Here is a 27,220-nt window from a genome sequence, read left to right on the forward strand (position 1 = left end):
CGAACGTTCGAAAATCAATCCTCATATTGATGATATATCAGTCCACATATTATATTAACATGATTAACCAAACTTTCGTCACGGAAAGAGGCGGCGGAGATCATGCTGTCGTTTTCTTTGACGTTTTTCATGTTTTGCAAATAAAACTTGTTTTCGAATCTATCCATAACAAGAACACAGAGTACTAAAACAATAAAGTTTGCAAAAAATACAGCCGCCCACGTAGGGACTCGAACCCTAGACCCTCAGATTAAAAGTCTGATGCTCTACCGACTGAGCTACGCAGGCTACATAGAGAAATCTCTCAAATTTTGCACATTTATAATTAACAGTTTCTCTCAAAACTTTTTGTTATACCACAGAATAGTTGTTATAACAGACCAGATTTATTTTACAAGTCTACCTAAGACGATTCTATTGTTTTATTTGACCCGTTTGCATCGAAATTAAAAGAAAATCAAAACTTATGATCGATGCTTTTCTATATAAATACCATGCAGCTGTGTCCATCGTCAGCTGCTAATAAAATTGCAATCAGACGACATTTTAGAGTCGTTCAAACTTAGGTATAGGAACCACACATATAACATGTATAAACAAATGATGTCTAGAGCAGAAATGATCAATCCACCTCAAAGGAGCAAAAATTACAATCGCCCACGTAGGGACTCGAACCCTAGACCCTCAGATTAAAAGTTAAGACTGAGCTACGCAGGCTAACGATATTGACTGGAAAACAATATAGTTTATACCTTTCATTTAGCATATAAATAATGTACGGTACAACTTCGTTAACAGAGTCAATCCAAATTTATATAGAAATTTTAAGACAGAGCAACTTAATTAGAACTGTTCTGCTCTCCACTTGCTTGATGCTATAGACTTCTTATCACTTATACTAAGTTTTCACTATATGTACACAAGGAAATCCCTTAATTGCTATTATTATTATTCTTGGAAACGTACGTAAGTTTGCCTGGCCGGAAACAAAGAACACTAAATCAAACTTCTCTTGGTTAAAATTTGCAGATCAAGTACTTAACATTCGTGAAAAAAGTCTTGAAGATTTTGATTTTTAGCGGGGATATCGTTTTCTGATGCAATGCTTTCTGATGGAAGTCTGGAGATGTAGACGGTCTTACTTCAGAACATCTTATATACGGAGGTATAGCTCTAATTGACTACCTGACAACCCTGATCAATAACATTTTCTATACAAAACATGTACCTGCTGCCATAAAAAAGGGACTCTTAACTCCAGTCCACAAAAAAGACAAGGATCCAACAATTCCATCGAATTATAGAGGAATAACTGTAATCTCTATCATATGCAAAGTTTTAGAACTCTGCTTAAGAGTTAGAATCGAAGGTACCTTAAATAAGCAACAAAATAGACTACAGAAAGGTTTCACAAAAGGCGCTTCCTCAATTAACATTGCTCTTTTGATCACCGAGGCAATAAATGAAGCAAAGGATAATAATGAAAAACTAATTTTAATTACTCTGGATGCAGAAAAAGCGTTTGATGTGGTAGATCACATACATCTTTTCTGGAAACTTTATCACCAAGTAATTACAGGCCCTACCTGGTTACTGATCAGAGAGTTGTATAATAATACATCAACCCAAGTAAAATCTCAAGGATGTATCTCGCAGGCCTTCACAAACGAACAAGGAGTAAAGCAGGGAGGTATTTTATCTGCCAACTTTTATAAATCATACAACAAGAATATCCTAGATACACTTGAAGCTACAAATATTGGATTTAAGATCGGAACCAATTACTTGGGTTGTCCAACTTGTGCAGACGATATTATGCTATGTGCAACTTCTGAACAGGATGCTTCAACTCAACTCCGTATAATTGAAAGCTGTACAAAGAATGATAGAGTAAAAATCAATAGTAAAAAGACGGAAATTTTACTGATCAACAAAAAGAGCAAAGAATTTAACCTTGAACTTTTCAACGAGAAAATCAGCGAAAAACAAACCATAAAACATCTGGGTATTGAAAGACAAGACCGAAATTCCCCAAATGTAGTCAACAGAATATCCACCGCTAGAGCTACCATGTATTCTCTCATGGGAGCAGGCTTACATGGAATAAATGGAGTAAATCCGTTGATTTCATATAAACTGTGGAGAACATTTGTCATACCAAGAATGCTATATGGTTTTGAAATTTTGAATTTTAATAAGGCTGATATTTTGAAACTAGAGAATTTCCAGAAAAAGACATTTAAACATCTGCTATCTCTGCCACAAAGAACTGCAGATGCTGCAATATATATTTTGCTCGGAGCAGAAGCCATTGAACAACTCATCCACAAGGCAATGATTTCTCTATTCCTTAGAATTTCAAAAGATACAAATTCCATTGAATACAAAATAGGAATCAGACAATTAGCAACAAAAGATGATAACTCCAACAGCTGGTATATCAAAGTGGATCATATTCTCAAGTCATATGGATTGCCCTCTGCGCATGAGATAGTCTTAAATCCAAACAAAAACTGGAAAAGATTGACCCACGATATGATAGACTCAACATGGAAAACAAAATGGTCTGAGATAGCTAAAACAAAATCATCATTAAATCATATGGAAATAAGCAAATGGAATTTCCGAAATCCTAATAAGTGTTGGAGCAGTGTCAGAGACAACAAGAGAGATGTTGCTAAAGGCATAATTAAATCCAGAATACTCACTGGAACGTATAAAACTCAAAGTATAAACAACCGCTTTGATTCAACAAAATCTCCACAGTGCAAACTCTGTACAGAAGAAACAGAAGACTATAAACATTTTCTTATGAGCTGCAAAAGCCTTAACTCAGTCAGGAAAATTCACCATATTAGACTCAAAAATTTGTTGATAGAAAATCAAATCAACTACAATAACATCATTAAATCTGATGACGATCTACTCCAATTGTTAATTGACAGTTCCACTAACCTTCGGATACCAAAAGCTCAATTAGGAGATATAGAAAGAATCTGCAAAGACTGGGTATTTGCATTACACACCAAGAGAGCTGAATTATTGTGAAATATACAAAACAATTACACTCTGCATATTATGTAAGAGTTCTGGAATTCAGTGAAGGATAATGAACAATAGTATTCGACTCCCTACTGATGAACATCACATCATCTAAAATTTAGCTAGTATCGGTCATGAGAATGGGTATAAATATTGACTTATCGTCATGATTATTAATGACATATATGATTGTTCCATTCCAACCATATAAAATTCAATAAACAGAGAATTAAATCTGTTGCTAGACGATAATGTTAAATTTTAAATCTAATATGAGCCTCAACGTTATAAGTAAAAAAAAAAAAAATTATAATACATGTTAAAATAAATCTACAACATGAATTAATGGTTTTTTAGATTTTATATAAACATATAATGAGGAACCTCGTTTGATAAACTTTTTTATCATCACTGCCATAGTTGAACAACCATAAACATATTTTTATCTTTTAATAAGTGGACTCCTATATTCTTATTAACTTTAGGTTTTATCCATTTTTAAATTTTAAATCTAAATAGTGTTTTAATCTTGAGACAGTATGCTATGTACAGTGTAAATACAAGTTTTTTACCTTTTATCCTTATTATTTGTTTTACTAAATCTAAGTACATATTAAAGCCTAACAATTTTATTTATTATTTATTTTATGAATAACTACGCATTTTAAAAAATTAACCTAAAACTAGGATATTTTTAATGCGGTGACCCTGCAAATAGGGTGGACTTCCGAAGAAGAAGAAGAAGCTTGTGATTGGTTGCACTCTATATAGTTAAAAGTCATAACTGTATCTCATGAGCAGAGTGGCGCAGTGGAAGCGTGCTGGGCCCATAACCCAGAGGTCCGTGGATCGAAACCACGCTCTGCTAATAATTTTTTCTCATTGACGAAAATCTTTTTTGAGGTGACTGTCAGAAAATGATGACAAACGATAATAAAGTCAAAATAAAGTTGATTGAAAAACTCTATCCAGAAAAATCAACTAGTTATTCAGTATGAAAAATTTCATACGTATGTCATTAAAGTTGGTGAAATCCCTCAACATGCTCAATGTGTAAACGTTTGAATCCTCAAAATACTCATTTATGCAACTATAAGATATATGTGCTACTCATTAATCAACAAAAGTTTAAACAAACCAGACAACGAATCATGCATACCTATTCGAACGTTCGAAAATCAATCCTCATATTGATGATATATCAGTCCACATATTATATTAACATGATTAACCAAACTTTCGTCACGGAAAGAGGCGGCGGAGATCATGCTGTCGTTTTCTTTGACGTTTTTCATGTTTTGCAAATAAAACTTGTTTTCGAATCTATCCATAACAAGAACACAGAGTACTAAAACAATAAAGTTTGCAAAAAATACAGCCGCCCACGTAGGGACTCGAACCCTAGACCCTCAGATTAAAAGTTTGATGCTCTACCGACTGAGCTACGCAGGCTACATAGAGAAATCTCTCAAATTTTGCACATTTATAATTAACAGTTTCTCTCAAAACTTTTTGTTATACCACAGAATAGTTGTTATAACAGACCAGATTTATTTTACAAGTCTACCTAAGACGATTCTATTGTTTTATTTGACCCGTTTGCATCGAAATTAAAAGAAAATCAAAACTTATGATCGATGCTTTTCTATATAAATACCATGCAGTTGTGTCCATCGTCAGCTGCTAATAAAATTGCAATCAGATGACATTTTAGAGTCGTTCAAACTTAGGTATAGGAACCACACATATAACATGTATAAACAAATGATGTCTAGAGCAGAAATGATCAATCCACCTCAAAGGAGCAAAAATTACAATCGCCCACGTAGGGACTCGAACCCTAGACCCTCAGATTAAAAGTCTGATGCTCTACCGACTGAGCTACGCAGGCTGACGATATTGACTGGAAAACAATATAGTTTATACCTTTCATTTAGCATATAAATAATGTACGGTACAACTTCGTTAACAGAGTCAATCCAAATTTATATAGAAATTTTAAGACAGAGCAACTTAATTAGAACTGTTCTGCTCTCCACTTGCTTGATGCTATAGACTTCTTATCACTTATACTAAGTTTTCACTATATGTACACAAGGAAATCCCTTAATTGCTATTATTATTATTCTTGGAAACGTACGTAAGTTTGCCTGGCCGGAAACAAAGAACACTAAATCAAACTTCTCTTGGTTAAAATTTGCAGATCAAGTACTTAACATTCGTGAAAAAAGTCTTGAAGATTTTGATTTTTAGCGGGGATATCGTTTTCTGATGCAATGCTTTCTGATGGAAGTCTGGAGATGTAGACGGTCTTACTTCAGAACATCTTATATACGGAGGTATAGCTCTAATTGACTACCTGACAACCCTGATCAATAACATTTTCTATACAAAACATGTACCTGCTGCCATAAAAAAGGGACTCTTAACTCCAGTCCACAAAAAAGACAAGGATCCAACAATTCCATCGAATTATAGAGGAATAACTGTAATCTCTATCATATGCAAAGTTTTAGAACTCTGCTTAAGAGTTAGAATCGAAGGTACCTTAAATAAGCAACAAAATAGACTACAGAAAGGTTTCACAAAAGGCGCTTCCTCAATTAACATTGCTCTTTTGATCACCGAGGCAATAAATGAAGCAAAGGATAATAATGAAAAACTAATTTTAATTACTCTGGATGCAGAAAAAGCGTGTGATGTGGTAGATCACATACATCTTTTCTGGAAACTTTATCACCAAGGAATTACAGGCCCTACCTGGTTACTGATCAGAGAGTTGTATAATAATACATCAACCCAAGTAAAATCTCAAGGATGTATCTCGCAGGCCTTCACAAACGAACAAGGAGTAAAGCAGGGAGGTATTTTATCTGCCAACTTTTATAAATCATACAACAAGAATATCCTAGATACACTTGAAGCTACAAATATTGGATTTAAGATCGGAACCAATTACTTGGGTTGTCCAACTTGTGCAGACGATATTATGCTATGTGCAACTTCTGAACAGGATGCTTCAACTCAACTCCGTATAATTGAAAGCTGTACAAAGAATGATAGAGTAAAAATCAATAGTAAAAAGACGGAAATTTTACTGATCAACAAAAAGAGCAAAGAATTTAACCTTGAACTTTTCAACGAGAAAATCAGCGAAAAACAAACCATAAAACATCTGGGTATTGAAAGACAAGACCGAAATTCCCCAAATGTAGTCAACAGAATATCCACCGCTAGAGCTACCATGTATTCTCTCATGGGAGCAGGCTTACATGGAATAAATGGAGTAAATCCGTTGATTTCATATAAACTGTGGAGAACATTTGTCATACCAAGAATGCTATATGGTTTTGAAATTTTGAATTTTAATAAGGCTGATATTTTGAAACTAGAGAATTTCCAGAAAAAGACATTTAAACATCTGCTATCTCTGCCACAAAGAACTGCAGATGCTGCAATATATATTTTGCTCGGAGCAGAAGCCATTGAACAACTCATCCACAAGGCAATGATTTCTCTATTCCTTAGAATTTCAAAAGATACAAATTCCATTGAATACAAAATAGGAATCAGACAATTAGCAACAAAAGATGATAACTCCAACAGCTGGTATATCAAAGTGGATCATATTCTCAAGTCATATGGATTGCCCTCTGCGCATGAGATAGTCTTAAATCCAAACAAAAACTGGAAAAGATTGACCCACGATATGATAGATTCAACATGGAAAACAAAATGGTCTGAGATAGCTAAAACAAAATCATCATTAAATCATATGGAAATAAGCAAATGGAATTTCCGAAATCCTAATAAGTGTTGGAGCAGTGTCAGAGACAACAAGAGAGATGTTGCTAAAGGCATAATTAAATCCAGAATACTCACTGGAACGTATAAAACTCAAAGTATAAACAACCGCTTTGATTCAACAAAATCTCCACAGTGCAAACTCTGTACAGAAGAAACAGAAGACTATAAACATTTTCTTATGAGCTGCAAAAGCCTTAACTCAGTCAGGAAAATTCACCATATTAGACTCAAAAATTTGTTGATAGAAAATCAAATCAACTACAATAACATCATTAAATCTGATGACGATCTACTCCAATTGTTAATTGACAGTTCCACTAACCTTCGGATACCAAAAGCTCAATTAGGAGATATAGAAAGAATCTGCAAAGACTGGGTATTTGCATTACACACCAAGAGAGCTGAATTATTGTGAAATATACAAAACAATTACACTCTGCATATTATGTAAGAGTTCTGGAATTCAGTGAAGGATAATGAACAATAGTATTCGACTCCCTACTGATGAACATCACATCATCTAAAATTTAGCTAGTATCGGTCATGAGAATGGGTATAAATATTGACTTATCGTCATGATTATTAATGACATATATGATTGTTCCATTCCAACCATATAAAATTCAATAAACAGAGAATTAAATCTGTTGCTAGACGATAATGTTAAATTTTAAATCTAATATGAGCCTCAACGTTATAAGTAAAAAAAAAAAAAATTATAATACATGTTAAAATAAATCTACAACATGAATTAATGGTTTTTTAGATTTTATATAAACATATAATGAGGAACCTCGTTTGATAAACTTTTTTATCATCACTGCCATAGTTGAACAACCATAAACATATTTTTATCTTTTAATAAGTGGACTCCTATATTCTTATTAACTTTAGGTTTTATCCATTTTTAAATTTTAAATCTAAATAGTGTTTTAATCTTGAGACAGTATGCTATGTACAGTGTAAATACAAGTTTTTTACCTTTTATCCTTATTATTTGTTTTACTAAATCTAAGTACATATTAAAGCCTAACAATTTTATTTATTATTTATTTTATGAATAACTACGCATTTTAAAAAATTAACCTAAAACTAGGATATTTTTAATGCGGTGACCCTGCAAATAGGGTGGACTTCCGAAGAAGAAGAAGAAGCTTGTGATTGGTTGCACTCTATATAGTTAAAAGTCATAACTGTATCTCATGAGCAGAGTGGCGCAGTGGAAGCGTGCTGGGCCCATAACCCAGAGGTCCGTGGATCGAAACCACGCTCTGCTAATAATTTTTTCTCATTGACGAAAATCTTTTTTGAGGTGACTGTCAGAAAATGATGACAAACGATAATAAAGTCAAAATAAAGTTGATTGAAAAACTCTATCCAGAAAAATCAACTAGTTATTCAGTATGAAAAATTTCATACGTATGTCATTAAAGTTGGTGAAATCCCTCAACATGCTCAATGTGTAAACGTTTGAATCCTCAAAATACTCATTTATGCAACTATAAGATATATGTGCTACTCATTAATCAACAAAAGTTTAAACAAACCAGACAACGAATCATGCATACCTATTCGAACGTTCGAAAATCAATCCTCATATTGATGATATATCAGTCCACATATTATATTAACATGATTAACCAAACTTTCGTCACGGAAAGAGGCGGCGGAGATCATGCTGTCGTTTTCTTTGACGTTTTTCATGTTTTGCAAATAAAACTTGTTTTCGAATCTATCCATAACAAGAACACAGAGTACTAAAACAATAAAGTTTGCAAAAAATACAGCCGCCCACGTAGGGACTCGAACCCTAGACCCTCAGATTAAAAGTCTGATGCTCTACCGACTGAGCTACGCAGGCTACATAGAGAAATCTCTCAAATTTTGCACATTTATAATTAACAGTTTCTCTCAAAACTTTTTGTTATACCACAGAATAGTTGTTATAAAAGACCAGATTTATTTTACAAGTCTACCTAAGACGATTCTATTGTTTTATTTGACCCGTTTGCATCGAAATTAAAAGAAAATCAAAACTTATGATCGATGCTTTTCTATATAAATACCATGCAGCTGTGTCCATCGTCAGCTGCTAATAAAATTGCAATCAGACGACATTTTAGAGTCGTTCAAACTTAGGTATAGGAACCACACATATAACATGTATAAACAAATGATGTCTAGAGCAGAAATGATCAATCCACCTCAAAGGAGCAAAAATTACAATCGCCCACGTAGGGACTCGAACCCTAGACCCTCAGATTAAAAGTCTGATGCTCTACCGACTGAGCTACGCAGGCTGACGATATTGACTGGAAAACAATATAGTTTATACCTTTCATTTAGCATATAAATAATGTACGGTGCAACTTCGTTAACAGAGTCAATCCAAATTTATATAGAAATTTTAAGACAGAGCAACTTAATTAGAACTGTTCTGCTCTCCACTTGCTTGATGCTATAGACTTCTTATCACTTATACTAAGTTTTCACTATATGTACACAAGGAAATCCCTTAATTGCTATTATTATTATTCTGGGAAACGTACGTAAGTTTGCCTGGCCGGAAACAAAGAACACTAAATCAAACTTCTCTTGGTTAAAATTTGCAGATCAAGTACTTAACATTCGTGAAAAAAGTCTTGAAGATTTTGATTTTTAGCGGGGATATCGTTTTCTGATGCAATGCTTGTGATTGGTTGCACTCTATATAGTTAAAAGTCATAACTGTATTTCATGAGCAGAGTGGCGCAGTGGAAGCGTGCTGGGCCCATAACCCAGAGGTCCGTGGATCGAAACCACGCTCTGCTAATAATTTTTTCTCATTGACGAAAATCTTTTTTGAGGTGACTGTCAGAAAATGATGACAAACGATAATAAAGTCAAAATAAAGTTGATTGAAAAACTCTATCCAGAAAAATCAACTAGTTATTCAGTATGAAAAATTTCATACGTATGTCATTAAAGTTGGTGAAATCCCTCAACATGCTCAATGTGTAAACGTTTGAATCCTCAAAATACTCATTTATGCAACTATAAGATATATGTGCTACTCATTAATCAACAAAAGTTTAAACAAACCAGACAACGAATCATGCATACCTATTCGAACGTTCGAAAATCAATCCTCATATTGATGATATATCAGTCCACATATTATATTAACATGATTAACCAAACTTTCGTCACGGAAAGAGGCGGCGGAGATCATGCTGTCGTTTTCTTTGACGTTTTTCATGTTTTGCAAATAAAACTTGTTTTCGAATCTATCCATAACAAGAACACAGAGTACTAAAACAATAAAGTTTGCAAAAAATACAGCCGCCCACGTAGGGACTCGAACCCTAGACCCTCAGATTAAAAGTCTGATGCTCTACCGACTGAGCTACGCAGGCTACATAGAGAAATCTCTCAAATTTTGCACATTTATAATTAACAGTTTCTCTCAAAACTTTTTGTTATACCACAGAATAGTTGTTATAAAAGACCAGATTTATTTTACAAGTCTACCTAAGACGATTCTATTGTTTTATTTGACCCGTTTGCATCGAAATTAAAAGAAAATCAAAACTTATGATCGATGCTTTTCTATATAAATACCATGCAGCTGTGTCCATCGTCAGCTGCTAATAAAATTGCAATCAGACGACATTTTAGAGTCGTTCAAACTTAGGTATAGGAACCACACATATAACATGTATAAACAAATGATGTCTAGAGCAGAAATGATCAATCCACCTCAAAGGAGCAAAAATTACAATCGCCCACGTAGGGACTCGAACCCTAGACCCTCAGATTAAAAGTCTGATGCTCTACCGACTGAGCTACGCAGGCTGACGATATTGACTGGAAAACAATATAGTTTATACCTTTCATTTAGCATATAAATAATGTACGGTACAACTTCGTTAACAGAGTCAATCCAAATTTATATAGAAATTTTAAGACAGAGCAACTTAATTAGAACTGTTCTGCTCTCCACTTGCTTGATGCTATAGACTTCTTATCACTTATACTAAGTTTTCACTATATGTACACAAGGAAATCCCTTAATTGCTATTATTATTATTCTGGGAAACGTACGTAAGTTTGCCTGGCCGGAAACAAAGAACACTAAATCAAACTTCTCTTGGTTAAAATTTGCAGATCAAGTACTTAACATTCGTGAAAAAAGTCTTGAAGATTTTGATTTTTAGCGGGGATATCGTTTTCTGATGCAATGCTTGTGATTGGTTGCACTCTATATAGTTAAAAGTCATAACTGTATCTCATGAGCAGAGTGGCGCAGTGGAAGCGTGCTGGGCCCATAACCCAGAGGTCCGTGGATCGAAACCACGCTCTGCTAATAATTTTTTCTCATTGACGAAAATCTTTTTTGAGGTGACTGTCAGAAAATGATGACAAACGATAATAAAGTCAAAATAAAGTTGATTGAAAAACTCTATCCAGAAAAATCAACTAGTTATTCAGTATGAAAAATTTCATACGTATGTCATTAAAGTTGGTGAAATCCCTCAACATGCTCAATGTGTAAACGTTTGAATCCTCAAAATACTCATTTATGCAACTATAAGATATATGTGCTACTCATTAATCAACAAAAGTTTAAACAAACCAGACAACGAATCATGCATACCTATTCGAACGTTCGAAAATCAATCCTCATATTGATGATATATCAGTCCACATATTATATTAACATGATTAACCAAACTTTCGTCACGGAAAGAGGCGGCGGAGATCATGCTGTCGTTTTCTTTGACGTTTTTCATGTTTTGCAAATAAAACTTGTTTTCGAATCTATCCATAACAAGAACACAGAGTACTAAAACAATAAAGTTTGCAAAAAATACAGCCGCCCACGTAGGGACTCGAACCCTAGACCCTCAGATTAAAAGTCTGATGCTCTACCGACTGAGCTACGCAGGCTACATAGAGAAATCTCTCAAATTTTGCACATTTATAATTAACAGTTTCTCTCAAAACTTTTTGTTATACCACAGAATAGTTGTTATAAAAGACCAGATTTATTTTACAAGTCTACCTAAGACGATTCTATTGTTTTATTTGACCCGTTTGCATCGAAATTAAAAGAAAATCAAAACTTATGATCGATGCTTTTCTATATAAATACCATGCAGCTGTGTCCATCGTCAGCTGCTAATAAAATTGCAATCAGACGACATTTTAGAGTCGTTCAAACTTAGGTATAGGAACCACACATATAACATGTATAAACAAATGATGTCTAGAGCAGAAATGATCAATCCACCTCAAAGGAGCAAAAATTACAATCGCCCACGTAGGGACTCGAACCCTAGACCCTCAGATTAAAAGTCTGATGCTCTACCGACTGAGCTACGCAGGCTGACGATATTGACTGGAAAACAATATAGTTTATACCTTTCATTTAGCATATAAATAATGTACGGTACAACTTCGTTAACAGAGTCAATCCAAATTTATATAGAAATTTTAAGACAGAGCAACTTAATTAGAACTGTTCTGCTCTCCACTTGCTTGATGCTATAGACTTCTTATCACTTATACTAAGTTTTCACTATATGTACACAAGGAAATCCCTTAATTGCTATTATTATTATTCTTGGAAACGTACGTAAGTTTGCCTGGCCGGAAACAAAGAACACTAAATCAAACTTCTCTTGGTTAAAATTTGCAGATCAAGTACTTAACATTCGTGAAAAAAGTCTTGAAGATTTTGATTTTTAGCGGGGATATCGTTTTCTGATGCAATGCTTTCTGATGGAAGTCTGGAGATGTAGACGGTCTTACTTCAGAACATCTTATATACGGAGGTATAGCTCTAATTGACTACCTGACAACCCTGATCAATAACATTTTCTATACAAAACATGTACCTGCTGCCATAAAAAAGGGACTCTTAACTCCAGTCCACAAAAAAGACAAGGATCCAACAATTCCATCGAATTATAGAGGAATAACTGTAATCTCTATCATATGCAAAGTTTTAGAACTCTGCTTAAGAGTTAGAATCGAAGGTACCTTAAATAAGCAACAAAATAGACTACAGAAAGGTTTCACAAAAGGCGCTTCCTCAATTAACATTGGTCTTTTGATCACCGAGGCAATAAATGAAGCAAAGGATAATAATGAAAAACTAATTTTAATTACTCTGGATGCAGAAAAAGCGTTTGATGTGGTAGATCACATACATCTTTTCTGGAAACTTTATCACCAAGGAATTACAGGCCCTACCTGGTTACTGATCAGAGAGTTGTATAATAATACATCAACCCAAGTAAAATCTCAAGGATGTATCTCGCAGGCCTTCACAAACGAACAAGGAGTAAAGCAGGGAGGTATTTTATCTGCCAACTTTTATAAATCATACAACAAGAATATCCTAGATACACTTGAAGCTACAAATATTGGATTTAAGATCGGAACCAATTACTTGGGTTGTCCAACTTGTGCAGACGATATTATGCTATGTGCAACTTCTGAACAGGATGCTTCAACTCAACTCCGTATAATTGAAAGCTGTACAAAGAATGATAGAGTAAAAATCAATAGTAAAAAGACGGAAATTTTACTGATCAACAAAAAGAGCAAAGAATTTAACCTTGAACTTTTCAACGAGAAAATCAGCGAAAAACAAACCATAAAACATCTGGGTATTGAAAGACAAGACCGAAATTCCCCAAATGTAGTCAACAGAATATCCACCGCTAGAGCTACCATGTATTCTCTCATGGGAGCAGGCTTACATGGAATAAATGGAGTAAATCCGTTGATTTCATATAAACTGTGGAGAACATTTGTCATACCAAGAATGCTATATGGTTTTGAAATTTTGAATTTTAATAAGGCTGATATTTTGAAACTAGAGAATTTCCAGAAAAAGACATTTAAACATCTGCTATCTCTGCCACAAAGAACTGCAGATGCTGCAATATATATTTTGCTCGGAGCAGAAGCCATTGAACAACTCATCCACAAGGCAATGATTTCTCTATTCCTTAGAATTTCAAAAGATACAAATTCCATTGAATACAAAATAGGAATCAGACAATTAGCAACAAAAGATGATAACTCCAACAGCTGGTATATCAAAGTGGATCATATTCTCAAGTCATATGGATTGCCCTCTGCGCATGAGATAGTCTTAAATCCAAACAAAAACTGGAAAAGATTGACCCACGATATGATAGACTCAACATGGAAAACAAAATGGTCTGAGATAGCTAAAACAAAATCATCATTAAATCATATGGAAATAAGCAAATGGAATTTCCGAAATCCTAATAAGTGTTGGAGCAGTGTCAGAGACAACAAGAGAGATGTTGCTAAAGGCATAATTAAATCCAGAATACTCACTGGAACGTATAAAACTCAAAGTATAAACAACCGCTTTGATTCAACAAAATCTCCACAGTGCAAACTCTGTACAGAAGAAACAGAAGACTATAAACATTTTCTTATGAGCTGCAAAAGCCTTAACTCAGTCAGGAAAATTCACCATATTAGACTCAAAAATTTGTTGATAGAAAATCAAATCAACTACAATAACATCATTAAATCTGATGACGATCTACTCCAATTGTTAATTGACAGTTCCACTAACCTTCGGATACCAAAAGCTCAATTAGGAGATATAGAAAGAATCTGCAAAGACTGGGTATTTGCATTACACACCAAGAGAGCTGAATTATTGTGAAATATACAAAACAATTACACTCTGCATATTATGTAAGAGTTCTGGAATTCAGTGAAGGATAATGAACAATAGTATTCGACTCCCTACTGATGAACATCACATCATCTAAAATTTAGCTAGTATCGGTCATGAGAATGGGTATAAATATTGACTTATCGTCATGATTATTAATGACATATATGATTGTTCCATTCCAACCATATAAAATTCAATAAACAGAGAATTAAATCTGTTGCTAGACGATAATGTTAAATTTTAAATCTAATATGAGCCTCAACGTTATAAGTAAAAAAAAAAAAATTATAATACATGTTAAAATAAATCTACAACATGAATTAATGGTTTTTTAGATTTTATATAAACATATAATGAGGAACCTCGTTTGATAAACTTTTTTATCATCACTGCCATAGTTGAACAACCATAAACATATTTTTATCTTTTAATAAGTGGACTCCTATATTCTTATTAACTTTAGGTTTTATCCATTTTTAAATTTTAAATCTAAATAGTGTTTTAATCTTGAGACAGTATGCTATGTACAGTGTAAATACAAGTTTTTTACCTTTTATCCTTATTATTTGTTTTACTAAATCTAAGTACATATTAAAGCCTAACAATTTTATTTATTATTTATTTTATGAATAACTACGCATTTTAAAAAATTAACCTAAAACTAGGATATTTTTAATGCGGTGACCCTGCAAATAGGGTGGACTTCCGAAGAAGAAGAAGAAGCTTGTGATTGGTTGCACTCTATATAGTTAAAAGTCATAACTGTATCTCATGAGCAGAGTGGCGCAGTGGAAGCGTGCTGGGCCCATAACCCAGAGGTCCGTGGATCGAAACCACGCTCTGCTAATAATTTTTTCTCATTGACGAAAATCTTTTTTGAGGTGACTGTCAGAAAATGATGACAAACGATAATAAAGTCAAAATAAAGTTGATTGAAAAACTCTATCCAGAAAAATCAACTAGTTATTCAGTATGAAAAATTTCATACGTATGTCATTAAAGTTGGTGAAATCCCTCAACATGCTCAATGTGTAAACGTTTGAATCCTCAAAATACTCATTTATGCAACTATAAGATATATGTGCTACTCATTAATCAACAAAAGTTTAAACAAACCAGACAACGAATCATGCATACCTATTCGAACGTTCGAAAATCAATCCTCATATTGATGATATATCAGTCCACATATTATATTAACATGATTAACCAAACTTTCGTCACGGAAAGAGGCGGCGGAGATCATGCTGTCGTTTTCTTTGACGTTTTTCATGTTTTGCAAATAAAACTTGTTTTCGAATCTATCCATAACAAGAACACAGAGTACTAAAACAATAAAGTTTGCAAAAAATACAGCCGCCCACGTAGGGACTCGAACCCTAGACCCTCAGATTAAAAGTCTGATGCTCTACCGACTGAGCTACGCAGGCTACATAGAGAAATCTCTCAAATTTTGCACATTTATAATTAACAGTTTCTCTCAAAACTTTTTGTTATACCACAGAATAGTTGTTATAAAAGACCAGATTTATTTTACAAGTCTACCTAAGACGATTCTATTGTTTTATTTGACCCGTTTGCATCGAAATTAAAAGAAAATCAAAACTTATGATCGATGCTTTTCTATATAAATACCATGCAGCTGTGTCCATCGTCAGCTGCTAATAAAATTGCAATCAGACGACATTTTAGAGTCGTTCAAACTTAGGTATAGGAACCACACATATAACATGTATAAACAAATGATGTCTAGAGCAGAAATGATCAATCCACCTCAAAGGAGCAAAAATTACAATCGCCCACGTAGGGACTCGAACCCTAGACCCTCAGATTAAAAGTCTGATGCTCTACCGACTGAGCTACGCAGGCTGACGATATTGACTGGAAAACAATATAGTTTATACCTTTCATTTAGCATATAAATAATGTACGGTACAACTTCGTTAACAGAGTCAATCCAAATTTATATAGAAATTTTAAGACAGAGCAACTTAATTAGAACTGTTCTGCTCTCCACTTGCTTGATGCTATAGACTTCTTATCACTTATACTAAGTTTTCACTATATGTACACAAGGAAATCCCTTAATTGCTATTATTATTATTCTTGGAAACGTACGTAAGTTTGCCTGGCCGGAAACAAAGAACACTAAATCAAACTTCTCTTGGTTAAAATTTGCAGATCAAGTACTTAACATTCGTGAAAAAAGTCTTGAAGATTTTGATTTTTAGCGGGGATATCGTTTTCTGATGCAATGCTTTCTGATGGAAGTCTGGAGATGTAGACGGTCTTACTTCAGAACATCTTATATACGGAGGTATAGCTCTAATTGACTACCTGACAACCCTGATCAATAACATTTTCTATACAAAACATGTACCTGCTGCCATAAAAAAGGGACTCTTAACTCCAGTCCACAAAAAAGACAAGGATCCAACAATTCCATCGAATTATAGAGGAATAACTGTAATCTCTATCATATGCAAAGTTTTAGAACTCTGCTTAAGAGTTAGAATCGAAGGTACCTTAAATAAGCAACAAAATAGACTACAGAAAGGTTTCACAAAAGGCGCTTCCTCAATTAACATTGGTCTTTTGATCACCGAGGCAATAAATGAAGCAAAGGATAATAATGAAAAACTAATTTTAATTACTCTGGATGCAGAAAAAGCGTTTGATGTGGTAGATCACATACATCTTTTCTGGAAACTTTATCACCAAGGAATTACAGGCCCTACCTGGTTACTGATCAGAGAGTTGTATAATAATACATCAACCCAAGTAAAATCTCAAGGATGTATCTCGCAGGCCTTCACAAACGAACAAGGAGTAAAGCAGGGAGGTATTTTATCTGCCAACTTTTATAAATCATACAACAAGAATATCCTAGATACACTTGAAGCTACAAATATTGGATTTAAGATCGGAACCAATTACTTGGGTTGTCCAACTTGTGCAGACGATATTATGCTATGTGCAACTTCTGAACAGGATGCTTCAACTCAACTCCGTATAATTGAAAGCTGTACAAAGAATGATAGAGTAAAAATCAATAGTAAAAAGACGGAAATTTTACTGATCAACAAAAAGAGCAAAGAATTTAACCTTGAACTTTTCAACGAGAAAATCAGCGAAAAACAAACCATAAAACATCTGGGTATTGAAAGACAAGACCGAAATTCCCCAAATGTAGTCAACAGAATATCCACCGCTAGAGCTACCATGTATTCTCTCATGGGAGCAGGCTTACATGGAATAAATGGAGTAAATCCGTTGATTTCATATAAACTGTGGAGAACATTTGTCATACCAAGAATGCTATATGGTTTTGAAATTTTGAATTTTAATAAGGCTGATATTTTGAAACTAGAGAATTTCCAGAAAAAGACATTTAAACATCTGCTATCTCTGCCACAAAGAACTGCAGATGCTGCAATATATATTTTGCTCGGAGCAGAAGCCATTGAACAACTCATCCACAAGGCAATGATTTCTCTATTCCTTAGAATTTCAAAAGATACAAATTCCATTGAATACAAAATAGGAATCAGACAATTAGCAACAAAAGATGATAACTCCAACAGCTGGTATATCAAAGTGGATCATATTCTCAAGTCATATGGATTGCCCTCTGCGCATGAGATAGTCTTAAATCCAAACAAAAACTGGAAAAGATTGACCCACGATATGATAGACTCAACATGGAAAACAAAATGGTCTGAGATAGCTAAAACAAAATCATCATTAAATCATATGGAAATAAGCAAATGGAATTTCCGAAATCCTAATAAGTGTTGGAGCAGTGTCAGAGACAACAAGAGAGATGTTGCTAAAGGCATAATTAAATCCAGAATACTCACTGGAACGTATAAAACTCAAAGTATAAACAACCGCTTTGATTCAACAAAATCTCCACAGTGCAAACTCTGTACAGAAGAAACAGAAGACTATAAACATTTTCTTATGAGCTGCAAAAGCCTTAACTCAGTCAGGAAAATTCACCATATTAGACTCAAAAATTTGTTGATAGAAAATCAAATCAACTACAATAACATCATTAAATCTGATGACGATCTACTCCAATTGTTAATTGACAGTTCCACTAACCTTCGGATACCAAAAGCTCAATTAGGAGATATAGAAAGAATCTGCAAAGACTGGGTATTTGCATTACACACCAAGAGAGCTGAATTATTGTGAAATATACAAAACAATTACACTCTGCATATTATGTAAGAGTTCTGGAATTCAGTGAAGGATAATGAACAATAGTATTCGACTCCCTACTGATGAACATCACATCATCTAAAATTTAGCTAGTATCGGTCATGAGAATGGGTATAAATATTGACTTATCGTCATGATTATTAATGACATATATGATTGTTCCATTCCAACCATATAAAATTCAATAAACAGAGAATTAAATCTGTTGCTAGACGATAATGTTAAATTTTAAATCTAATATGAGCCTCAACGTTATAAGTAAAAAAAAAAAAAATTATAATACATGTTAAAATAAATCTACAACATGAATTAATGGTTTTTTAGATTTTATATAAACATATAATGAGGAACCTCGTTTGATAAACTTTTTTATCATCACTGCCATAGTTGAACAACCATAAACATATTTTTATCTTTTAATAAGTGGACTCCTATATTCTTATTAACTTTAGGTTTTATCCATTTTTAAATTTTAAATCTAAATAGTGTTTTAATCTTGAGACAGTATGCTATGTACAGTGTAAATACAAGTTTTTTACCTTTTATCCTTATTATTTGTTTTACTAAATCTAAGTACATATTAAAGCCTAACAATTTTATTTATTATTTATTTTATGAATAACTACGCATTTTAAAAAATTAACCTAAAACTAGGATATTTTTAATGCGGTGACCCTGCAAATAGGGTGGACTTCCGAAGAAGAAGAAGAAGCTTGTGATTGGTTGCACTCTATATAGTTAAAAGTCATAACTGTATCTCATGAGCAGAGTGGCGCAGTGGAAGCGTGCTGGGCCCATAACCCAGAGGTCCGTGGATCGAAACCACGCTCTGCTAATAATTTTTTCTCATTGACGAAAATCTTTTTTGAGGTGACTGTCAGAAAATGATGACAAACGATAATAAAGTCAAAATAAAGTTGATTGAAAAACTCTATCCAGAAAAATCAACTAGTTATTCAGTATGAAAAATTTCATACGTATGTCATTAAAGTTGGTGAAATCCCTCAACATGCTCAATGTGTAAACGTTTGAATCCTCAAAATACTCATTTATGCAACTATAAGATATATGTGCTACTCATTAATCAACAAAAGTTTAAACAAACCAGACAACGAATCATGCATACCTATTCGAACGTTCGAAAATCAATCCTCATATTGATGATATATCAGTCCACATATTATATTAACATGATTAACCAAACTTTCGTCACGGAAAGAGGCGGCGGAGATCATGCTGTCGTTTTCTTTGACGTTTTTCATGTTTTGCAAATAAAACTTGTTTTCGAATCTATCCATAACAAGAACACAGAGTACTAAAACAATAAAGTTTGCAAAAAATACAGCCGCCCACGTAGGGACTCGAACCCTAGACCCTCAGATTAAAAGTCTGATGCTCTACCGACTGAGCTACGCAGGCTACATAGAGAAATCTCTCAAATTTTGCACATTTATAATTAACAGTTTCTCTCAAAACTTTTTGTTATACCACAGAATAGTTGTTATAAAAGACCAGATTTATTTTACAAGTCTACCTAAGACGATTCTATTGTTTTATTTGACCCGTTTGCATCGAAATTAAAAGAAAATCAAAACTTATGATCGATGCTTTTCTATATAAATACCATGCAGCTGTGTCCATCGTCAGCTGCTAATAAAATTGCAATCAGACGACATTTTAGAGTCGTTCAAACTTAGGTATAGGAACCACACATATAACATGTATAAACAAATGATGTCTAGAGCAGAAATGATCAATCCACCTCAAAGGAGCAAAAATTACAATCGCCCACGTAGGGACTCGAACCCTAGACCCTCAGATTAAAAGTCTGATGCTCTACCGACTGAGCTACGCAGGCTGACGATATTGACTGGAAAACAATATAGTTTATACCTTTCATTTAGCATATAAATAATGTACGGTACAACTTCGTTAACAGAGTCAATCCAAATTTATATAGAAATTTTAAGACAGAGCAACTTAATTAGAACTGTTCTGCTCTCCACTTGCTTGATGCTATAGACTTCTTATCACTTATACTAAGTTTTCACTATATGTACACAAGGAAATCCCTTAATTGCTATTATTATTATTCTTGGAAACGTACGTAAGTTTGCCTGGCCGGAAACAAAGAACACTAAATCAAACTTCTCTTGGTTAAAATTTGCAGATCAAGTACTTAACATTCGTGAAAAAAGTCTTGAAGATTTTGATTTTTAGCGGGGATATCGTTTTCTGATGCAATGCTTGTGATTGGTTGCACTCTATATAGTTAAAAGTCATAACTGTATCTCATGAGCAGAGTGGCGCAGTGGAAGCGTGCTGGGCCCATAACCCAGAGGTCCGTGGATCGAAACCACGCTCTGCTAATAATTTTTTCTCATTGACGAAAATCTTTTTTGAGGTGACTGTCAGAAAATGATGACAAACGATAATAAAGTCAAAATAAAGTTGATTGAAAAACTCTATCCAGAAAAATCAACTAGTTATTCAGTATGAAAAATTTCATACGTATGTCATTAAAGTTGGTGAAATCCCTCAACATGCTCAATGTGTAAACGTTTGAATCCTCAAAATACTCATTTATGCAACTATAAGATATATGTGCTACTCATTAATCAACAAAAGTTTAAACAAACCAGACAACGAATCATGCATACCTATTCGAACGTTCGAAAATCAATCCTCATATTGATGATATATCAGTCCACATATTATATTAACATGATTAACCAAACTTTCGTCACGGAAAGAGGCGGCGGAGATCATGCTGTCGTTTTCTTTGACGTTTTTCATGTTTTGCAAATAAAACTTGTTTTCGAATCTATCCATAACAAGAACACAGAGTACTAAAACAATAAAGTTTGCAAAAAATACAGCCGCCCACGTAGGGACTCGAACCCTAGACCCTCAGATTAAAAGTCTGATGCTCTACCGACTGAGCTACGCAGGCTACATAGAGAAATCTCTCAAATTTTGCACATTTATAATTAACAGTTTCTCTCAAAACTTTTTGTTATACCACAGAATAGTTGTTATAAAAGACCAGATTTATTTTACAAGTCTACCTAAGACGATTCTATTGTTTTATTTGACCCGTTTGCATCGAAATTAAAAGAAAATCAAAACTTATGATCGATGCTTTTCTATATAAATACCATGCAGCTGTGTCCATCGTCAGCTGCTAATAAAATTGCAATCAGACGACATTTTAGAGTCGTTCAAACTTAGGTATAGGAACCACACATATAACATGTATAAACAAATGATGTCTAGAGCAGAAATGATCAATCCACCTCAAAGGAGCAAAAATTACAATCGCCCACGTAGGGACTCGAACCCTAGACCCTCAGATTAAAAGTCTGATGCTCTACCGACTGAGCTACGCAGGCTGACGATATTGACTGGAAAACAATATAGTTTATACCTTTCATTTAGCATATAAATAATGTACGGTACAACTTCGTTAACAGAGTCAATCCAAATTTATATAGAAATTTTAAGACAGAGCAACTTAATTAGAACTGTTCTGCTCTCCACTTGCTTGATGCTATAGACTTCTTATCACTTATACTAAGTTTTCACTATATGTACACAAGGAAATCCCTTAATTGCTATTATTATTATTCTGGGAAACGTACGTAAGTTTGCCTAGCCGGAAACAAAGAACACTAAATCAAACTTCTCTTGGTTAAAATTTGCAGATCAAGTACTTAACATTCGTGAAAAAAGTCTTGAAGATTTTGATTTTTAGCGGGGATATCGTTTTCTGATGCAATGCTTGTGATTGGTTGCACTCTATATAGTTAAAAGTCATAACTGTATCTCATGAGCAGAGTGGCGCAGTGGAAGCGTGCTGGGCCCATAACCCAGAGGTCCGTGGATCGAAACCACGCTCTGCTAATAATTTTTTCTCATTGACGAAAATCTTTTTTGAGGTGACTGTCAGAAAATGATGACAAACGATAATAAAGTCAAAATAAAGTTGATTGAAAAACTCTATCCAGAAAAATCAACTAGTTATTCAGTATGAAAAATTTCATACGTATGTCATTAAAGTTGGTGAAATCCCTCAACATGCTCAATGTGTAAACGTTTGAATCCTCAAAATACTCATTTATGCAACTATAAGATATATGTGCTACTCATTAATCAACAAAAGTTTAAACAAACCAGACAACGAATCATGCATACCTATTCGAACGTTCGAAAATCAATCCTCATATTGATGATATATCAGTCCACATATTATATTAACATGATTAACCAAACTTTCGTCACGGAAAGAGGCGGCGGAGATCATGCTGTCGTTTTCTTTGACGTTTTTCAGGTTTTGCAAATAAAACTTGTTTTCGAATCTATCCATAACAAGAACACAGAGTACTAAAACAATAAAGTTTGCAAAAAATACAGCCGCCCACGTAGGGACTCGAACCCTAGACCCTCAGATTAAAAGTCTGATGCTCTACCGACTGAGCTACGCAGGCTACATAGAGAAATCTCTCAAATTTTGCACATTTATAATTAACAGTTTCTCTCAAAACTTTTTGTTATACCACAGAATAGTTGTTATAAAAGACCAGATTTATTTTACAAGTCTACCTAAGACGATTCTATTGTTTTATTTGACCCGTTTGCATCGAAATTAAAAGAAAATCAAAACTTATGATCGATGCTTTTCTATATAAATACCATGCAGCTGTGTCCATCGTCAGCTGCTAATAAAATTGCAATCAGACGACATTTTAGAGTCGTTCAAACTTAGGTATAGGAACCACACATATAACATGTATAAACAAATGATGTCTAGAGCAGAAATGATCAATCCACCTCAAAGGAGCAAAAATTACAATCGCCCACGTAGGGACTCGAACCCTAGACCCTCAGATTAAAAGTCTGATGCTCTACCGACTGAGCTACGCAGGCTGACGATATTGACTGGAAAACAATATAGTTTATACCTTTCATTTAGCATATAAATAATGTACGGTACAACTTCGTTAACAGAGTCAATCCAAATTTATATAGAAATTTTAAGACAGAGCAACTTAATTAGAACTGTTCTGCTCTCCACTTGCTTGATGCTATAGACTTCTTATCACTTATACTAAGTTTTCACTATATGTACACAAGGAAATCCCTTAATTGCTATTATTATTATTCTGGGAAACGTACGTAAGTTTGCCTGGCCGGAAACAAAGAACACTAAATCAAACTTCTCTTGGTTAAAATTTGCAGATCAAGTACTTAACATTCGTGAAAAAAGTCTTGAAGATTTTGATTTTTAGCGGGGATATCGTTTTCTGATGCAATGCTTGTGATTGGTTGCACTCTATATAGTTAAAAGTCATAACTGTATCTCATGAGCAGAGTGGCGCAGTGGAAGCGTGCTGGGCCCATAACCCAGAGGTCCGTGGATCGAAACCACGCTCTGCTAATAATTTTTTCTCATTGACGAAAATCTTTTTTGAGGTGACTGTAAGAAAATGATGACAAACGATAATAAAGTCAAAATAAAGTTGATTGAAAAACTCTATCCAGAAAAATCAACTAGTTATTCAGTATGAAAAATTTCATACGTATGTCATTAAAGTTGGTGAAATCCCTCAACATGCTCAATGTGTAAACGTTTGAATCCTCAAAATACTCATTTATGCAACTATAAGATATATGTGCTACTCATTAATCAACAAAAGTTTAAACAAACCAGATAACGAATCATGCATACCTATTCGAACGTTCGAAAATCAATCCTCATATTGATGATATATCAGTCCACATATCATATTAACATGATTAACCAAACTTTCGTCACGGAAAGAGGCGGCGGAGATCATGCTGTCGTTTTCTTTGACGTTTTTCATGTTTTGCAAATAAAACTTGTTTTCGAATCTATCCATAACAAGAACACAGAGTACTAAAACAATAAATTTTGCAAAAAATACAGCCGCCCACGTAGGGACTCGAACCCTAGACCCTCAGATTAAAAGTCTGATGCTCTACCGACTGAGCTACGCAGGCTACATAGAGAACTCTCTCAAATTTTGCACATTTATAATTAACAGTTTCTCTCAAAACTTTTTGTTATACCACATAATAGTTGTTATAAAAGACCAGATTTATTTTACAAGTCTACCTAAGACGATTCTATTGTTTTATTTGACCCGTTTGCATCGAAATTAAAAGAAAATCAAAACTTATGATCGATGCTTTTCTATATAAATACCATGCAGCTGTGTCCATCGTCAGCTGCTACTAAAATTGCAATCAGACGACATTTTAGAGTCGTTCAAACTTAGGTATAGGAACCACACATATAACATGTATAAACAAATGATGTCTAGAGCAGAAATGATCAATCCACCTCAAAGGAGCAAAAATTACAATCGCCCACGTAGGGACTCGAACCCTAGACCCTCAGATTAAAAGTCTGATGCTCTACCGACTGAGCCACGCAGGCTGACGATATTGACTGGAAAACAATATAGTTTAATTATACCTTTCATTTAGCATATAAATAATGTACGGTACAACTTCGTTAACAGAGTCAATCCAAATTTATATAGAAATTTTAAGACAGAGCAACTTAATTAGAACTGTTCTGCTCTCCACTTGCTTTATGCTATAGACTTCTTATCACTTATACTAAGTTTTCACTATATGTACCCAAGGAAATCCCTTAATTGTTATTATTATTCTGGGAAACGTACGTAAGTTTGCCTGGCCGGAAACAAAGAACACTAAATCAAACTTCTCTTGGTTAAAATTTGCAGATCAAGTACTTAACATTCGTGAAAAAAAAAGTCTTGAAGATTTTGGTTTTTAGCGGGGATATCGTTTTCTGATGCAATGCTTGTGATTGGTTGCACTCTATATAGTTAAAAGTCATAACTGTATCTCATGAGCAGAGTGGCGCAGTGGAAGCGTGCTGGGCCCATAACCCAGAGGTCCGTGGATCGAAACCACGCTCTGCTAATAATTTTTTCTCATTGACGAAAATCTTTTTTGAGGTGACTGTCAGAAAATGATGACAAACGATAATAAAGTCAAAATAAAGTTGATTGAAAAACTCTATCCAGAAAAATCAACTAATTCAGTATGAAAAATTTCATACGTATGTCATTAAAGTTGGTGAAATCCCTCAACATGCTCAATGTGTAAACGTTTGAATCCTCAAAATACTCATTTATGCAACTATAAGATATATGTGCTACTCATTAATCAACAAAAGTTAAAACAAACCAGATAACGAATCATGCATACCTATTCGAACGTTCGAAAATCAATCCTCATATTGATGATATATCAGTCCACATATCATATTAACATGATTAACCAAACTTTCGTCACGGAAAGAGGCGGCGGAGATCATGCTGTCGTTTTCTTTGACGTTTTTCATGTTTTGCAAATAAAACTTGTTTTCGAATCTGTCCATAACAAGAACACAGAGTACTAAAACAATAAAGTTTGCAAAAAATACAGCCGCCCACGTAGGGACTCGATTAAAAGTCTGATGCTCTACCGACTGAGCTACGCAGGCTACATAGAGAACTCTCTCAAATTTTGCACATTTATAATTAACAGTTTCTCTCAAAACTTTTTGTTATACCACATAATAGTTGTTATAAAAGACCAGATTTATTTTACAAGTCTACCTAAGACGATTCTATTGTTTTATTTGACCCGTTTGCATCGAAATTAAAAGAAAATCAAAACTTATGATCGATGCTTTTCTATATAAATACCATGCAGCTGTGTCCATCGTCAGCTGCTACTAAAATTGCAAGCAGACGACATTTTAGAGTCGTTCAAACTTAGGTATAGGAACCACACATATAACATGTATAAACAAATGATGTCTAGAGCAGAAATGATCAATCCACCTCAAAGGAGCAAAAATTACAATCGCCCACGTAGGGACTCGAACCCTAGACCCTCAGATTAAAAGTCTGATGCTCTACCGACTGAGCTACGCAGGCTGACGATATTGACTGGAAAACAATATAGTTTAATTATACCTTTCATTTAGCATATAAATAATGTACGGTACAACTTCGTTAACAGAGTCAATCCAAATTTATATAGAAATTTTAAGACAGAGCAACTTAATTAGAACTGTTCTGCTCTCCACTTGCTTTATGCTATAGACTTCTTATCACTTATACTAAGTTTTCACTATATGTACCCAAGGAAATCCCTTAATTGCTATTATTATTCTGGGAAACGTACGTAAGTTTGCCTGGCCGGAAACAAAGAACACTAAATCAAACTTCTCTTGGTTAAAATTTGCAGATCAAGTACTTAACATTCGTGAAAAAAAAAGTCTTGAAGATTTTGGTTTTTAGCGGGGATATCGTTTTCTGATGCAATGCTTGTGATTGGTTGCACTCTATATAGTTAAAAGTCATAACTGTATCTCATGAGCAGAGT

The 27,220-nt window shown here is 34.1% G+C and overlaps 20 non-coding genes across 20 annotated transcripts; all 20 read right to left on the bottom strand.

Annotated features, from left to right (window-relative positions):
• Positions 1–215: 215 nt before the first annotated feature.
• Positions 216–288, bottom strand: Trnak-uuu (transfer RNA lysine (anticodon UUU)). The gene has a single exon. It is a non-coding gene; the product is annotated as a tRNA-Lys (tRNA).
• A 4,133-nt stretch (positions 289–4,421) lies between these two features.
• On the bottom strand, positions 4,422–4,494 carry Trnak-uuu (transfer RNA lysine (anticodon UUU)). The gene has a single exon. It is a non-coding gene; the product is annotated as a tRNA-Lys (tRNA).
• Positions 4,495–4,860: 366 nt separating this feature from the next.
• Trnak-uuu (transfer RNA lysine (anticodon UUU)) lies at positions 4,861–4,933 on the bottom strand. Its single transcript has one exon. It is a non-coding gene; the product is annotated as a tRNA-Lys (tRNA).
• A 3,704-nt stretch (positions 4,934–8,637) lies between these two features.
• On the bottom strand, positions 8,638–8,710 carry Trnak-uuu (transfer RNA lysine (anticodon UUU)). The gene has a single exon. It is a non-coding gene; the product is annotated as a tRNA-Lys (tRNA).
• A 366-nt stretch (positions 8,711–9,076) lies between these two features.
• Trnak-uuu (transfer RNA lysine (anticodon UUU)) lies at positions 9,077–9,149 on the bottom strand. Its single transcript has one exon. It is a non-coding gene; the product is annotated as a tRNA-Lys (tRNA).
• A 1,022-nt stretch (positions 9,150–10,171) lies between these two features.
• Trnak-uuu (transfer RNA lysine (anticodon UUU)) lies at positions 10,172–10,244 on the bottom strand. The gene has a single exon. It is a non-coding gene; the product is annotated as a tRNA-Lys (tRNA).
• A 366-nt stretch (positions 10,245–10,610) lies between these two features.
• Positions 10,611–10,683, bottom strand: Trnak-uuu (transfer RNA lysine (anticodon UUU)). The gene has a single exon. It is a non-coding gene; the product is annotated as a tRNA-Lys (tRNA).
• A 1,022-nt stretch (positions 10,684–11,705) lies between these two features.
• Trnak-uuu (transfer RNA lysine (anticodon UUU)) lies at positions 11,706–11,778 on the bottom strand. Its single transcript has one exon. It is a non-coding gene; the product is annotated as a tRNA-Lys (tRNA).
• A 366-nt stretch (positions 11,779–12,144) lies between these two features.
• On the bottom strand, positions 12,145–12,217 carry Trnak-uuu (transfer RNA lysine (anticodon UUU)). Its single transcript has one exon. It is a non-coding gene; the product is annotated as a tRNA-Lys (tRNA).
• Positions 12,218–15,920: 3,703 nt separating this feature from the next.
• Positions 15,921–15,993, bottom strand: Trnak-uuu (transfer RNA lysine (anticodon UUU)). The gene has a single exon. It is a non-coding gene; the product is annotated as a tRNA-Lys (tRNA).
• Positions 15,994–16,359: 366 nt separating this feature from the next.
• Positions 16,360–16,432, bottom strand: Trnak-uuu (transfer RNA lysine (anticodon UUU)). The gene has a single exon. It is a non-coding gene; the product is annotated as a tRNA-Lys (tRNA).
• Positions 16,433–20,136: 3,704 nt separating this feature from the next.
• On the bottom strand, positions 20,137–20,209 carry Trnak-uuu (transfer RNA lysine (anticodon UUU)). Its single transcript has one exon. It is a non-coding gene; the product is annotated as a tRNA-Lys (tRNA).
• Positions 20,210–20,575: 366 nt separating this feature from the next.
• Trnak-uuu (transfer RNA lysine (anticodon UUU)) lies at positions 20,576–20,648 on the bottom strand. Its single transcript has one exon. It is a non-coding gene; the product is annotated as a tRNA-Lys (tRNA).
• Positions 20,649–21,670: 1,022 nt separating this feature from the next.
• On the bottom strand, positions 21,671–21,743 carry Trnak-uuu (transfer RNA lysine (anticodon UUU)). Its single transcript has one exon. It is a non-coding gene; the product is annotated as a tRNA-Lys (tRNA).
• Positions 21,744–22,109: 366 nt separating this feature from the next.
• On the bottom strand, positions 22,110–22,182 carry Trnak-uuu (transfer RNA lysine (anticodon UUU)). Its single transcript has one exon. It is a non-coding gene; the product is annotated as a tRNA-Lys (tRNA).
• A 1,022-nt stretch (positions 22,183–23,204) lies between these two features.
• Trnak-uuu (transfer RNA lysine (anticodon UUU)) lies at positions 23,205–23,277 on the bottom strand. Its single transcript has one exon. It is a non-coding gene; the product is annotated as a tRNA-Lys (tRNA).
• A 366-nt stretch (positions 23,278–23,643) lies between these two features.
• Positions 23,644–23,716, bottom strand: Trnak-uuu (transfer RNA lysine (anticodon UUU)). Its single transcript has one exon. It is a non-coding gene; the product is annotated as a tRNA-Lys (tRNA).
• Positions 23,717–24,738: 1,022 nt separating this feature from the next.
• Positions 24,739–24,811, bottom strand: Trnak-uuu (transfer RNA lysine (anticodon UUU)). The gene has a single exon. It is a non-coding gene; the product is annotated as a tRNA-Lys (tRNA).
• A 366-nt stretch (positions 24,812–25,177) lies between these two features.
• Trnak-uuu (transfer RNA lysine (anticodon UUU)) lies at positions 25,178–25,250 on the bottom strand. The gene has a single exon. It is a non-coding gene; the product is annotated as a tRNA-Lys (tRNA).
• Positions 25,251–26,696: 1,446 nt separating this feature from the next.
• Positions 26,697–26,769, bottom strand: Trnak-uuu (transfer RNA lysine (anticodon UUU)). Its single transcript has one exon. It is a non-coding gene; the product is annotated as a tRNA-Lys (tRNA).
• Between the last annotated feature and the right edge of the window lie 451 nt (positions 26,770–27,220).

The sequence above is a fragment of the Mytilus galloprovincialis genome, chromosome 10 (genome assembly GCF_965363235.1).
Source record: "Mytilus galloprovincialis chromosome 10, xbMytGall1.hap1.1, whole genome shotgun sequence".
Lineage (NCBI taxonomy): Eukaryota > Metazoa > Mollusca > Bivalvia > Mytilida > Mytilidae > Mytilus > Mytilus galloprovincialis.